The 15,626-nt window shown below is 34.7% G+C and overlaps 1 protein-coding gene across 3 annotated transcripts in view; it reads right to left on the reverse strand.

Moving 5' to 3' along the window:
- The window catches only part of LOC143230836 (LIM domain transcription factor LMO4.2-like), a 121,409-nt gene extending 105,996 nt beyond the window's left edge, over nucleotides 1–15,413 (reverse strand). Inside the window, exon 1 of one of the 3 annotated variants that reach the window (XM_076465055.1) lies at nucleotides 15,291–15,413. The gene's annotated coding sequence lies outside the window, so the exon portion shown is untranslated. Of the gene's footprint in view, nucleotides 1–7,301; nucleotides 7,637–15,290 lie in introns of those variants that run through there. The other 2 variants (XM_076465052.1, XM_076465054.1) reach the window with 2 other exon arrangements.
- Between the last annotated feature and the right edge of the window lie 213 nt (nucleotides 15,414–15,626).

The following is a 15,626-nucleotide window of genomic DNA, read 5'->3' on the forward strand; positions in this document are numbered from 1 at the left end:
GACCGAACATTATAACGCCCCAACAGCAGAAATGGCGAGGATGTTTGTTGTGACGGGGTTTCGAACCCGTGACCCTCAGATTACGAGTTAAGCGTCCTAACCACTTGACCATACCGGGTCTTGAGTGTGGAAAAATAAATAAATAAAATTTAGCTTTCTTCTCATATGAATTCCTCACTGAAATACTCTCCGATACAACATTTACCGACATCAATTGCTCTCTGCATCTAAGCCCCGGATCATTCCCATACCCAAGACTGTAAAAACTTAAGGGAATAGCTTCTTGGCAACTCCAGCAAGATTGCAATAGTCATCATTTTACTTAGTTACAGGATTGTCAAAATCTAAACCTTGCACCCGCTGATTACACTTTCACACGATCTTACACCATCTACTCCCAAATAGTACAAAAGTGTCTAAGCCTACAACTTATATCTGTACTTCTTTCTAATGCTTAGGCGTTGTTTTTCTTATTGCTACACAGTAAATGTTTGTTGTGTGATATCGTTTGTTTTTTTTCTGAGCAATCGCAGTTTGACGTTTTATGAGCTGAACAGGTAGCCTCAAATCTGTGGATCTCTGGCCTTCATTGAATGTCCCCATCCTTCGTTTCCTTCTGTTTAATAATAATAAGTTACAACGAGGATCTACGCCAAGATCCTCAACGCCAATAATCTCGTTTTGTGTTCAAACATTCAAAAATAAAATATGTTTGGACTTGGTAGAATAAACTTCTAATTTGTTTTGTTTATTGGAATTTCGCACAAAGCTACTACACGAAAGCTATCTGTGCTAGCCGTCCCTAATTTAGCAGTGTAAGACTAGAGGGAAGGCAGCTACTCATCACCACCCAACGCCAACTATCGGTCTACTCTTTTACCAACGAATAGTGAGATTGACCGTCACATTATAACACTCCATGGTTGAAAGGGCGAGCATGTTTGGTGCGATGGGGATTCGAACCAGCGACCCTCAAATTTCGAGTCGACTTCCTTAACTACCTGGCCATGTCGGGCCAGCATTATTTGTGTTCCAATTATTTCATCCGATTGGTAATACGTCTTCCGTGATTACAAATACTAGTTAATGCAGCAACTGATTGGTCTCCGCTCTGCAACCAGAATAAAGCTCTGATGTCTTTTTATCCTTTCACTGATTTTCACGAAAACTTTACTTAATACAAAGAATGTTTACTTCAGATTATCTTCCTCTTCATACTAATGTCTTAGAGCAATATATATATATATATTATAAAAGGGTTTGAGATATCTATTGTTTTTCCCAATCCTCTCCCGTCATACCACATTCGGCAAAAGAAAACTGAGATTGGTTTTTATTATTTTTTCCCAGGAACTTCGCAGTCATGAAAAGAAACAAACAAAAAACTAGATATAAACTCATACGAACTAACTGGTAGCAGAAATATTTCCTATTTATTAAACTCTTTCAGTGGAGAAAATCACTAAAAGAAAAGAAAAAAAAGTTACAATTCACCATGGACAAGAAAGCCTAGATTAGCCAATCTATATCAGGTCTATTACAACAAAGTAACAGCAGGGTTACAGTTACAGGATAAGGCAATTACACATATCTACACGTTACAGTTGTGTGACATTTAGACGTTTTAACACTGAGGCGTTAAGACGACTAAACTTAATCTTAGTGAATCATTAGGTATTTTGGTACTTTATTTATACATATACATGGTTCATAGCACAGAATAAGTCTGTTTTTTTAATCACTTTTAAGCTCTAAAACTTTCGGTTGGTAGATCATTGTCACATCATTCGTTCACATTCTTTGAGCGAACGGATTTCTAAAACTCCATCGTGTACTAATTTTGCTAGAAAAAAAAAAAAAGCTCTTGTCATCCGGCGTCTCAGCGGTAAATCGGAAGTCTTATGACCCTCAAAAAACCGGGTTTCGATACCTGTGACGAGTAAAGCACGATAGCTCATTGTATAGCTTGTGCTTAGAAATAAGCACATAAAAACAAAATATATAAAAGAATAAAAACGGCCAAATTGAAGGCACATTTATTTATATAATCGTTGTTTGGCGTTAAACGCAAAGCTACACGATAGGCTATCTCTGCTCTGCCCACCACGACTACCGAGGCCCGGTTTCCACCGTTGTAAGCCCGCGGACTCACTACTATGCCGCTTCTACACTGTCATCTACAAATATAACCATCATGATGAGCGTCGGTACTACGGACATCAGACGTCGTAGAGTTGACATGTTACATATTACCGTTTTATGTCGCTCATGGATTCTTAGAAATATCTGTTCAGTTATGTTTTGACGAACAACAGCTTTAGACTTTTCACGTAAATAGAATATGTTTTAGATGTAATTGTGAGATACCACCGAAAATTAAAGGGGGTAGAGATTAAGGAGGGTACGGTGGATCTCAAGTTTGAATGGACCGCTTTACATGAGACTTAACTCGCAACCTGAGGGTCGCGGGTAAGAATCTTCGCTCTACGAAAAATACTCGCCCTTTCAGCCATGCGGGTGTTATAAAATTACGACCCATCCCACTATTTGTTGGTAATAAAATAGTCCAAGAGAGGTGGATGATAGTAACCAGCTAGCTGCCTTCCATCTAGTCTTGCACTGCTAAATTAGGGACGGCTAGCGCAGATAACCCTCATATAGCTTTGCACAAAATTCGAAACAAACTAAACCACTAACTGGCATCATATGTGGGGTCAAAAGTGTTAGAGAGGATGGTTTATCAGAATGTTTCCAGAGTTTCACGTGATAACTGACATGTAACGAATCGTTCGAAATAATCGAAATTTGTATATTGGGTACGAAATCGTGAGAGAAGGGGGCTGAAGGATTTGGGGGAGGATTTCGTGAGTGACAATCAGATTTACATTAAAATTATCCCGGACATGTAAACTTCAGTTCAATTTTTTTTTTTTACATTTTTGGAAAGTTTCCGGGTTTGTTCCCTATCCCTCAATACAGGGATCAGTGGTACTTAAGTAGTTTTCAAAAATTGGCTGTGGGGATTAGTTGAAAATTAAAGGTTTTACACGTAGTTATTTCACGAGAATTCGCTAGTATCGGTTAAATATAGAATATTATAGGTTACTTTAACATTCACTCAATTAAATTTAAACAGATTTCGTATAATTTACTGGAATACGTAAATTGCAAAGTTACCAACATGCACACACACACACACACAGTGTTAAAGTTTGACTTATAAAACGATTATCAAAATACTTTTTACGCACAAGATGACGACACTCAAGAGAAACAGACACAACCGCACAACACGAAGAGTACCACAGTATACGTGCTAGACACAACGTCCAGAAAACGTATGCAAGGGTCACAACCTTGAGCTAACGTCACCTTGAAGGTAGACAGACGTCACATGACTGAAAAACATCGACATTTAGAAAATAGCAACAACTGCTGTCGTTGTTATAATTTATCGGTTGTTATTATTTTTTTCTTTGCTTTTAACTTAAAAAATACCTTAGAAGTATAAAACGGTAAAATACAGCATAGAGAGAAAGTAGTTTCTTAATACAACGACAATCAAAGCGTGTGTTAAAATAAACTATTAATAAGGTTTTGTAATATTTACATAGATTTTAACAAAACTTGGCCAAAGCACATCACCCTGCTAACCAAGATTACTATAACATTAAATTATGCATTCAATGTCTTCCTTCGGTTATCTGGGATATAGTTAACTGAAGGAGTGAAAAGAACCTGGTTTGTATTTATTATACAATCTTCGTATCAATCTAATTCTAAGCAGATAAATACGAACATAGAGATATTTAGTTAGCAGACGTGGCAGCTTTCCTCCACTGTCTCAAAAGGTAAGACTTATAACACTAAATACCGGGTTTCGATACTCGTGGTGGGCGCAGCACATACAGCACATTATGTAGCTTTGTACTTAACAGCAAATGCAAAACATGTGTAGAATAAAAAAAACATACGTATCCACATGTAGTCAGTTAACGTACGTTCTCTGAACGGTGCGAAATTAAAAATTAAATCGTCTCAACGTTTTCTGTCCACTCAAAAAGGTTGATATTCTTTAGGCTAGACATAATATGGTGACCCTTCTATATATCATTACCAATCGATATCCTTCCTATAATAGATGAAGTAAAACTAAAACACAATACTGCAGATTGAAATGCATTATTAGGTTACAGGGAGGTAATGTAAACTGCAACTCGTTCTCCGCTTGCTTGAGGCAACGTTAATGATTAGATCAATAGCAATGAGTCAGCCCAACCTTTTACACACAACATGCCGTGAAAAATATGTTGACAATTATAAATTCATAGTGCATTTTTAACAGTAGTTTAAAACAATTGATATCCACAATATTCGATAAATGTCTGCTATGAGAAAAGTTGTACTATTGTGTGTGTATTATATATATACACAAATATATGTATATACAGAAATACAATTTTTCATACATATATACATTTCAATACATATGTAGACATTGAATCTTCATGCACGTTTAAATACCTATTATTTCTATAACATTTTTTGATATACAGAACTATATTAATATTAATTTTAGCTTCTCTTGGCAGAATGTAACCAAAAACATTGAATCTAAAAAAGTCTTAAAGCATTTATTTATTCCAAGAGAATTGTAATTTACATCAAGATATAAATTGTCGTATTCTACGTCAAAACATAAATGATCGTAATCAACACAAAAACATGAGCACTTGTAAATTATGTCAAAATACGAGTGGCCATGATCAACACAAAAATATAAGCGGTTATAAATGATATCAAAACATAACTGGTGGTAATCGACACAAAAACTGCTCATGTTTTGTGACTACTTATATTTTATTATTGATTACAACCATTCGTATTTTAATGAAATTTAAATTAATAATAAAATATGAGTAGTCATAAACTACATAAAAACATGAGCAGTCGTAATCAACAACAACGCATGAACTGTTGTAATCTGCATCATACAAGATCGGTCGTAATTCACGTCAAAACACAAGCAGTCGAAATCTAGATTGAAACGTTGTAAATCCATTTCAGCTGCCAATGTAGAAAGCGATAAAACGTTGTATACTGCATAACATTCATACTAATAACGTATTTAGAAATATATCTTCTACCAACATTACGTATATCTTCAACTTAGCAACAGCAGAAAGCTCATTGTTAAGTATAACGTCATAAATATAGAAATAACGTCACACTTGAGTTTATGTAATATATTAACGTGCTGATATGCCTACCAAACCATAACTAATGAAATATTTGGCAGCGTTTAATAAGCACATGTAGAGCATTTTATACCAACTTAGTAACTTTATCATTACCAGGGGCGTAGATTCTGGGGGATAGGGGTTTACATCGCTCCTTCATTTTAGGTGGGGGGTATGGTGCATACAATCATCCCTCCCTACAGTTTGGTCTGTTGAATTGTTTCATTGCATCACAGGCCTAAAGATTGTGTGTTTGTTCTTGTGATTCTCGTCTTCTTACCAATCAAATTACATAATTAGGCCTAGATGTAGGCTTTTTCAGTAGCCGAAATGTACATCTTTAATATAGGCGTGCTTCTAAGCTTTTCGATCTAAGCGATAGTTCGTTAACTATCAGTCAGTAGGCCTAAGTATACATGCAAGTATCGTGGCAACCAGATTACTCTGTGACTGTACGTTTACAGCTTTCAGGTTCACATAATCAGAGATTACCAATTTGCAAATTGAACAGTTCACATAAGTGATTGCAAAAATCATCCCCCCCCCCATCGGGTGTAAAAAAAATCTACGCCCCTGATCATTATAATGTTGCTCTACAAACTACTTAAATTAAAACTAAACTTTTGTTATATACACAGCTTGTCACATCGAAACAGGAAAGTTAATTTATCAACAATAAAACCACTGGCAGTAGGAAACTAATATAAAAAAAAAAAACATACATGTTCCATATACACCCGACGTAAATAATAAAGATTCACAAACGTAAAGATTACTGAGGAAGAAACTGATAAACTGGAGTAGACGTAGGTTTGTTGACACTTTGTTACCTATTTTAACTTGACCCAGTTCCCAAGTGGCTAAGCGGTACACTAGAAGGGTTATAATGCTAAATTTTTGAGCTCAATTCCCGTGACGAAAGCAGCGCATTTTCTCGTTACAATAATCACACCAAAAAATGTATGAAAGTTTTGTTCTCCATTTATTACACCCTCCCAAAAATAGATTTTCTTGTTGCTTTTTTCAAGGGCATAACGAAAATCTTGTGATGATTTCTCAAAGGTTCAAGATAGCGTACGTTTGCTTTAAATGTTAATTTTGTGACAAACCTCATCTAGCCATCTAATCTAATTTTTTAAACTAACATAGGAGCAAAAAGTAAAATAAAATAACTTACAATCTCTGTATGAACAAACATCCGCTAGGGTCTGAACATTTCTAGGGAGACATTAATTTAAACTTCTACGATGTTGTAAAGTTTGTCAGTCACTTGACAAAAGTCAAATATCATGATTGACTTTCTAGTTGCCAATCTGTAATGTTCTGCGAGTGTAACTGGCTCATAACTTTTAGTTCTAGAGCGGAATTTTTTACACAGCCAATAACTAAATCTAATTAACCAGCTAATAAAACAAAAGATGATAAAAGAAGAAAGCAACGTCAGAGAATGGATGCAATAAACACACACACAAGTGTTGTTAATCCATTCTACTGCATATCTTGAACTTAACTAATTAGGAACATGAAATAGCCACCGATCTAATTTAGCAAGCAATAAATAAATGGGCTCATTATTTTGTAACATAGACAGTTTCTGTTTCCCTTGTGCCCAGAAAATATACCACCCAGAGAACAAGCTAGTGAATACTTATACATAATTATGTAGTGTGGCACATAATTAGCATTAAATTGGTTAATTTATAATCTCTATTATTCTAGTTAACAAACAAACAGATGATTACCTGGCTATATTACCATCATTACTGACGTACCTGTTCCACGTGATATTTAACTAAGAATGGTTATTTCTATGTCAACTGTGTATATTACACACTTCCATACGACGCTTCCGCCATAATAGCCGAAAGCTGTCACGTTCGACAGGAACAACCATAAGGCTAGGCTATATTTGGAGATATGACACCTTTTATTGACGACTATTAGCTAAAGTATGAATGCATACAAACCGCACGAACACAAAAGAGGTTTTAATTCTACTTAATATGGAAGCTTTAAACTTGACATATTACATACAGAGACGAAAATGTGGTGTATACTTACCCTTGTTACTCGGACAAAGAACTGCCCCAACCCAGAAAGCAGCCCTGTGTCGGCTCCGACCAACTACGTTACTTGTAAGCACGAACTGTATGGTGCTCGTGGGTATAACTAGAGAAATTAGAAAGCTAATGTTTTGATATCGCTACGTTTGTCAGACTTCCGTTGATGGCAGCACTGCTTCGTCTTAGTCGATTTCTAAGATGTCGACTGATGAGTAGTAACCCCTTTTCAATATATAAATGACTTTACCTAAGTGCACACGGCAATGAGCTTTTCAATACAAACTAGACACTTACATACCAGTGCATGTAACGCGCTGGCCAAGAAGCGCATGCGCAAAGGAAAATGAACTGAAATGGATTTTGGTGATTAAACGTGTCGCCATCTAGTATTTTGGAACGAAGTATTATCAACATTTATTTAAAATTATTTGCAAGATATTATCGGGTTCTGTTACATCAGTACTTGGAAAACCTAGCATCATAAAATAGTATTAAAATCCAATTAAAAAGGGACCAGACTATAGATGTGGGAGCCTATAAAACGCGTTTAGTTACCAGCAAAACAAAATCCACTAACTGTACTTTGAGGATTTGTACATGTGATGATGAAATATCACTGACCAAGACTTGGTGGTGAGTGGTGTTGATATTGAACGAGGGGATTAAACCCCGGATTTTAGAATTAATAAGCTAGAAACGTCTGCCTAGTCTACTGTTGATATTAGCTTTTATTTTTTAGTTTTTTAATATAACCATGTATGTGTTCTAGGACTTCAATTTGTTTTATTTTGATAACTTTACAAATTACGACAACAATACATCAACGTTTGTTCCCTTTGTGGATTATCATAGTATAAATACAGAGAAATATAATTTATCATAGTATAAATACAGAGAAATATAATTTATCATAGTATAAATACAGAGAAATATAATTTACAGACTACGTCGGCCTCAAATGTGCTGAACCAAAAACTAGATATTTAAACTTTTGGGTCAAAAGATATTGTAATTACAAGCCTTAAGATATGTTGATCGTTAGTGAGCGAAACGTTTTTCATCATTTACGTTTCGTCTCTTAAAACTTCGTTTTTAGCTCAGGACAACGGTTGATATACATGTGTAAAGAAAATGAAACAAATTATAACTAGAGTTTCCACTCTGAGAGGAACATTATGTGTATGAGGATAGACAACCCTGTTAAAGACCGATTGGACTCGGGTTGTTTATTCATTTCAATACAAAGCGAGATAATGGGCTTAATTTCGTGAGGATTGAAAGGCAAATGTTAATGTTAATAATCTTCAAGTTTACCGTTAAGCCCCTGGGTGTCGGGATCCAGCTGTAGCCGTTCCTAATTTTGAGCTATTTGCTAGAAGGATGAAATCTAACCCCTGCAAAAATTTTACCTGACTCTTTGAACCTAGTAATTTGATTTACTGCCACTTTTATGACATACCCACAGCAGAAAGCGACGTCATGTTTTGAGCCCCAAACGATACCATCCGCATTATTGCACGATCAGCTGTGTAATACAAAAAAAAAAAAAAAAAAATAAAGGGAATTAATTCACTAAGTAGATGTCTTCACCACCTGTCAAACATAATTGAACATGTAATTTTACTATATTTATTTTTGTTTTGTTTAAATACTCTTAGGCCCGGCATGGCCAGGTGGTTAAGGCAATCGACTCGTAACCTGAGGGTCGCGGGTTGGAATACCCGTCGCACCAAACATGTTCGCCCTTTCAGCCGTGGGGGCGTTACAGCGTGACGATCAATCCCACCATTAATTTATAAAAGAGTAGCTCAAGAGTTAGCGACGAGTGGTGATGTCTAGCTGCTCTACCTCTAATCTTACACTGCTAAATTAGGGACGGCCAGCAGAAATAGCTCTCGTGCAGCTTTGTGCGAAATTCAAAACAAACAAACAATCTACATTATTACCTTAAATAACCAAAGCTTTCGATTAACATACTTTCTTTTAAGCCTCATTAATTCCATTGTCTAAAATAAATTTGGTATTATTAATAGCACAACATGTTATTGTGACATCGGGTGTTCCTGACTGGCTATGTTCCCGATAATCAGTAGTTCAAAATTAGATGCATATTAATATTAAAAAGTCTGATTTTAAAATAAATAATAAAATTAAACAATCTGGTGTTTGTTTGGTTTTTGAAATTTCGCGCAAAGCTACACGAGAGCTATCTGCGCTAACCGTCCCTAATTTAGTATTATAAAACTAGAGATAAGGCAACTAGTCATCACCACCGACCACCAACTCTTGGGCTACTCTTTTAACAACGAATAGTGGAATTGCTCGTAACGTTATAACGATCCCACAGCTGAAAGGGCAAGCATGTTTGTTGCGACGGGGATTTGAACCCACGACCCTCAGATTACGAGTCGAACGACTTAACCCACGTGGCCATGCCGGGCTTAATTTGGGGGTTAAAATAAATAAATTATAAGATTAAGCAATCTGGTGTCAAAATAAATAAACTTAATATCGTTAATCCCACAATAAATCATTGTGACGAGAGGTACTTCTGTCTGGCTAACTTGATATCATTTATCCCACAATAACTCATTGTGGCGAGAGGTACTTCTGTCTGGCTGTCTTTTCGACAGTAAATAACTCAAAATTAGGGACAACTACACATGAACTTTACGATTTCCGACCTGGCTGTTTAGCATATGTAGTACGTACAGGCGCTGTTCAGGTTGGAATTACCAATACGCTCAAAGTTTCCATTTTGTTAGCATCCTGAGCAGTTGGCTCATGTGAATTCTCAAGTTGTAAATTTTTTAGATTTTTAGTTATTTGAAAGATGTTGGTAAGACTAGTATCAGTGATGGTTGAAATACAACAAGTAATACATAAGTTACAGGAAAAATAAAATTTCACAATTCAAAAAGTCAAATAAAGAAAGTTTAACGTTATTGTAAATTCGTCGTATTGCCTTTAAAAGTAATTCCATTGGGCTTGGCTTAGACGTGTGATACAAGTATTGACTGTCTTTTTCAACATGGCGTCTCAATAAAGAATACAGCATATTTGCATTTGCATGCAACTATAATGTTAAATTTGCTATTTAACTAAATTTTGATGTTTAAATTGCAACGGCAATATACTAATAAGTACTGGAAATGCTATCTCACCTCTCATCATTCGCTCCTGACTTTAGCTGTTGATTAAATAATATCATAGAAGCTAAAAAACAGAAAAATAAACGAACAGAAAATCAAAATTAATTATATGTATTTCAATACTATAGAAAAGAAAAACAGTTGTACGAAGATGATAAGTTATGGAATAAGTTGCTAAGTAAAGAGTTCACTGCAGAATACTGCTTTAGGCAAAACTTGCTTGAGTTTATACAATTGTTGTAATTATTATCACTAGATGGCAGGATCACAAAAACGTAATTTTAACAGCAAACGACAAATAGAATAACAGCTTTTATATAAAATAAACTAGTTTACAATAATTTCTACGTATAGAAATTCAATAAAATTTCCCTCGTTTAATGTGTCAAATGAATAGAGACAAAAAAATCTAAACACTTCAAAATTTTGTTCTGTGTTTTAGAAGAAGGAGGCTTATTTTCGAGATAAATAAAAGTTTGTTTTTTATTTTGTGTTTCGTTTATCACAATAAATTCCTAAACTTATCATTCATGTTTAAAGAGTTGTGATTGCAACATATTTATATGTGATCAAAATCTATCCCCATAGTAAAGACGCTTGAAGTAAATAAATACAAAATCTAGACTATATGTTATCTTTATATTTTGGTTTTGCAACATAAATAAATCAGTTTCAAAATAGAATATATATATATTTCGTAACACGACTTTGTTACATTAGAGATATTAATGATCAAAATATGAATTACATACATTTGTTTATAATAAAAAACATCGTCAATGGATTAGTTAATTTTACTAATGACAGTTTGGGGTTTTCTATGTATTTTACACAGAAAATGGGTGATTTTCCCCCGTTATTTGGTCAGTTTTTACACTTGGCAATATTTATTAAAGAAGAGTTCGTAAGCCCTCAATACCGCTTCTGCATCAGAATTTTTTTTTTTGTTTGAATTTCGCGCAAAGCTTTGCGAGGGCTACCTGCGCTAGCCGCTTTTAATTTAGCAGTGTAAGACTAGAGGGTAGGCAGCTAGTCATCACTACCCACCACCAACTCTTGGGCTACTCTTTTACCAACGAATAGTGGGGTTGAGTGTAACATTATAACACCCCCACGACTGAAAGGGTTAGCATGTTTGGTGGGGAAGGGGATTCGAACCCGTGATCTTCAAATTACGAATAAAGCGCCTTAACCACCTGGGTATGCCAGACTGTTTTTGTTTGGAGGATTTGTTTTATATCAGGTAATTGATTGAGCTGCTTATTTGCCAAGTCTAGATTTATCGCCCATGAGTTTTTCATCATTAGTGACAAAGTCCGAAACACTAGTGCTCGTTTAGTAGACTTTACAATGGTCTGTTGACACTAACTACTGATTTTATAACCATGTTTTCAGCCCATTGTCAATGAATAAAAGGCAGATCTTTTTAAAAGTTACTCCAAAAATCGCTATTTGATTTGCTCAGATGTCACTCGTAACATTCGTGCTGTTTTATATACCAAACTCTAAAATAAAAACTATTATTTCAAATGTAAAACAAATCTGATTTACATTTCTTCTTTTTGCTTTAATTAATATAAATCTTCATATTAATGGTCTGGTAGCAATTAAGAAACAGAATATACGTGAATAATCCTGAGATTATTTAAGTCTTTTAAATGTTAGTTTCTTCACACATAACAACGTGTTTTTATCCTGTTTTTTACAAATATTTTTAACCCTATGGTATTTGTATTAGTTCAAGTCCAAACACAATTATAAATACGTATTCTCTACTTCCTATTTACACGGTCAGCGTTGAATGCAGTGACTGACAGCTCCATGTAGATTAAGTCATACCTAACGTGTATATTGCTTATGAAGTATCTTATGAATTACCGTTTCATATGATTTCAAATTGCGACGAAATAACCCTTTTTTTTGTATAAAATTAATGACACCAACGTTATAAAATGTTAGCATTTAACTTGTCATTGTTTTTTATTTTTTCTAAATAATACGATATATACAAATGTATCTACTGATGATATATAGAAACCTCACTTTATCTCAGAAATTAAAATTAATAATATAAGATTATAGGAGATCAAGATAGTTGTCAAACAGGAAATTAAGGCATCCAAAAAGATGTAAGAAAATATTTGGCTGAAAATATAAAAATTAACAGCAAGGATATTTTACAAGTACGTTAGAGGTAAACAAAATGTTGGTCTGGGGAGAGGACCATAGAGAAATGATAAAATAACACTTGTAGCTGATGACTATGAAATGGCTCAGTTATTAAATTCTGGTCTTCTTAAGTTTTTACTGAAAAAGACTTAAGCGCTATTCCTCATCTTGAGCGGTAAATGGACGCAAACAAAGTTGAACAAGACAATTGTATAAATTTTGGGTATGTTAAAATAAAATTAGGAAATTTAAAGAATGGTAAGGTTCCGAGGTCAGATAATATTTTTCCGAGGGTTTTACAGGAGGTCAAAGATTGGATATGTGAGGCACTTGTTATAGTTTTCTATGTTCTTGAATAGCAGACAAGTACTAACAGATTGGAAGTTAGCTAATGTCACTCCTATCTTTAAGAGAGGTGATAAAAGTTGTCCCAGTAACAATAGGCCTATTAGTCTTACATCAACTAGGGGAAAGTTTTAGACATTTTGATAAAAGATGCTTTCGATAAACATTTACCAAAGCTTAGAAATTTATTGAATAATCAACATTATTTCACTAAAAGAAAATCTTGCTTTATATATGTTTTGAAATTCTTTTAACATGTTACTGCTTATGTAGACAAGATAAGGACGTATAATTGGTGCATCTGAATTTTCAGAAAGCATTTGGCAAAGTGTCACATAAAATGCCTGAAAATTATATCTTCAGGTGTGGGAAATAAGTTAACTAATTGGATAGAAGAGTGGCCTGATGGAAGAAATCAGAGGGCTCTTATAAATGGAGTTCAGTCAAATTGTTTTAATGTTGCAAGTGGTGAATTTCAGAGCTCAGTCTTAGGACCTTTGCTCTCTTTGATTTACATTAACGACATAGATGAAGGAATGGTCAACAAGTTACTCAAATTTATTGATGATATTAGATGTCGCTGGCTGCTTTACAAAATGATTTAGATCATTTAGTGAGTTTGGCAAAAAATTGGTTTTAATTATGACAGATGCAAGATATTGCACGTGAATTGTCATAATTTGAATTATAAGTATAATTTGGATGTGGATAACCTTAACATTGTCTTGAAAGAAAAGGATCTTGGTGTAATGATTGATCAGTCTCTTTAGCCAACCATGCATGCGCTTTTGCTAGTTGTAGGTAAAATATGATTTTAGGTTGTATCTATAGAAATCTTGAATACAAGTCTAAATATGTCGTAATTATAGGGTCACTGATTGGGCCACATTTGGAAGATTGTGTTCGGTCTTGGGCTGTTTACCTTAGAAAATACATTTAATTGTTGAAAAGAGTTCAAAGGAGGGTTACTGAAATTGTGCCCAGGATGGAGAGGTTGTCATATGAGAAAGATTAAGAAATCTTAAATCGTTTTATCTTGAGAAAAGAAGAGTTTGATGGGATCTGATTGAAGTGTTTAAGATATTGTAAAATGAATTGATAATGTTGATGCATCAACAAGTTCCATACTTAACAGAGAGAATTATAGAACTAGGGGACACAAATATATAGATTTAGGTAGAACTCATCTTCAGCTATACATTCTTCATATAGGGTGGTTAACCTATGGAATGGATTACCTTCAAATGTTACGAAAGTAGCAAATTTGAGTGGTTTTAATAGAAAACTTAATAGATATATGAATGATAAATGGTGGCTTTAAAATGTTTTAGATTTATTTATTTAGTAGTTGAAGTTTGGCTTAGAGGATGGGATGGCCGAGATGGACCAACAGGCCCCTTGTATTACCTAAACATTATATTATCTTATGATAATGAACAGTTTTTTATGTGTAAAATAAAGTTAACGAAGCTAGATGAATTTATCTTAAAGAAATATGCTTAGGCTTCGAAGAAAAGACGAAAGTTCGAGAATCCTATTGGCTCAATGCCTAAAATAACTTCTATTTCGATACTGGCTTCCAGTGCGCACCTGCTCAAGTTCTAACCTCTTTATTTAGTCTTGGTTTCATACAGTTGGAATAATAAAGCTGATCTTACACTCGTATATTTTTATTTGTAGTTCAAGCACATAGCTACACAATGGGTTGTCTGTACTCTACGCACAATGGTATTGAAACCCGGTTTCTAGTATTGTAAGTCCGAAGACGTACTACAGTGGGGGGGGGGGGTCCATATATGTTTGTTCGGAATTTTTGCACAAGGAGAAGGACGTTCTCAATTTTGAACTGATAGAATAAAACAATTAGTCACAAGCACCCATCGTCAATTCCTGGAATAATCTTGCGTGACCAACTAGAGGGATTTAACCATCGCTTTCATACTACTCACACAGTTCTAACGCGTGGAACGCGTTATTTAAACGCGTTTTGATCTACTAAGCCACGCCAAGCGTTCTTATTCGTACGAGAGAAAAGGGCAATTATAACATTAATTCGAATATTTTATTTGGATTCTTGGGAAATAACGCTACATGATAGTGATAGCGCTCTCTTTCCTTGCATTTCTATGGGCGGCTTAGTTAGAAGAAAACACTGCACCATTGTTTGATGTACAGATTACGTGCTGTTGTAATTACCACGAAAATACTTCACATGTTCATTACAAGTCTCCTTATTTTAAGCATATATACACAGTAATATCATTTTAAACTATGAATAAGTAACTTTCAAAAATGCTAAGTAACATGTTCAAACTCCTTACCGAAAGTAACGATGATACTTAGTTATTCCTAAGTAAGTTGCCACGCGATACTGAATGATGTTTGGTATTTTACTTTGTCACGCAACTGTAAAACTGTAAAAGCTTCGCTGGATAGTTTCCAGCATTTTAACGTTATTGAAAATCAAAACCTACAAAAATCCCCATTCGTTTGGCATTTGCTGTTGTTTGGGACCATCTGTTCAGTATTGTACGATGATGTATAGAAAACACTTTCAGAAAGTTTGTATCCATAATTAACTCACACACGTGATCACAAGGCCACTCCCCTACGAAAGTTTGTATCATTACAGAACAAATAACAATTTCAAACAGCGC

Source organism: Tachypleus tridentatus, chromosome 10, assembly GCF_004210375.1.
Source record: "Tachypleus tridentatus isolate NWPU-2018 chromosome 10, ASM421037v1, whole genome shotgun sequence".
NCBI lineage: Eukaryota > Metazoa > Arthropoda > Merostomata > Xiphosura > Limulidae > Tachypleus > Tachypleus tridentatus.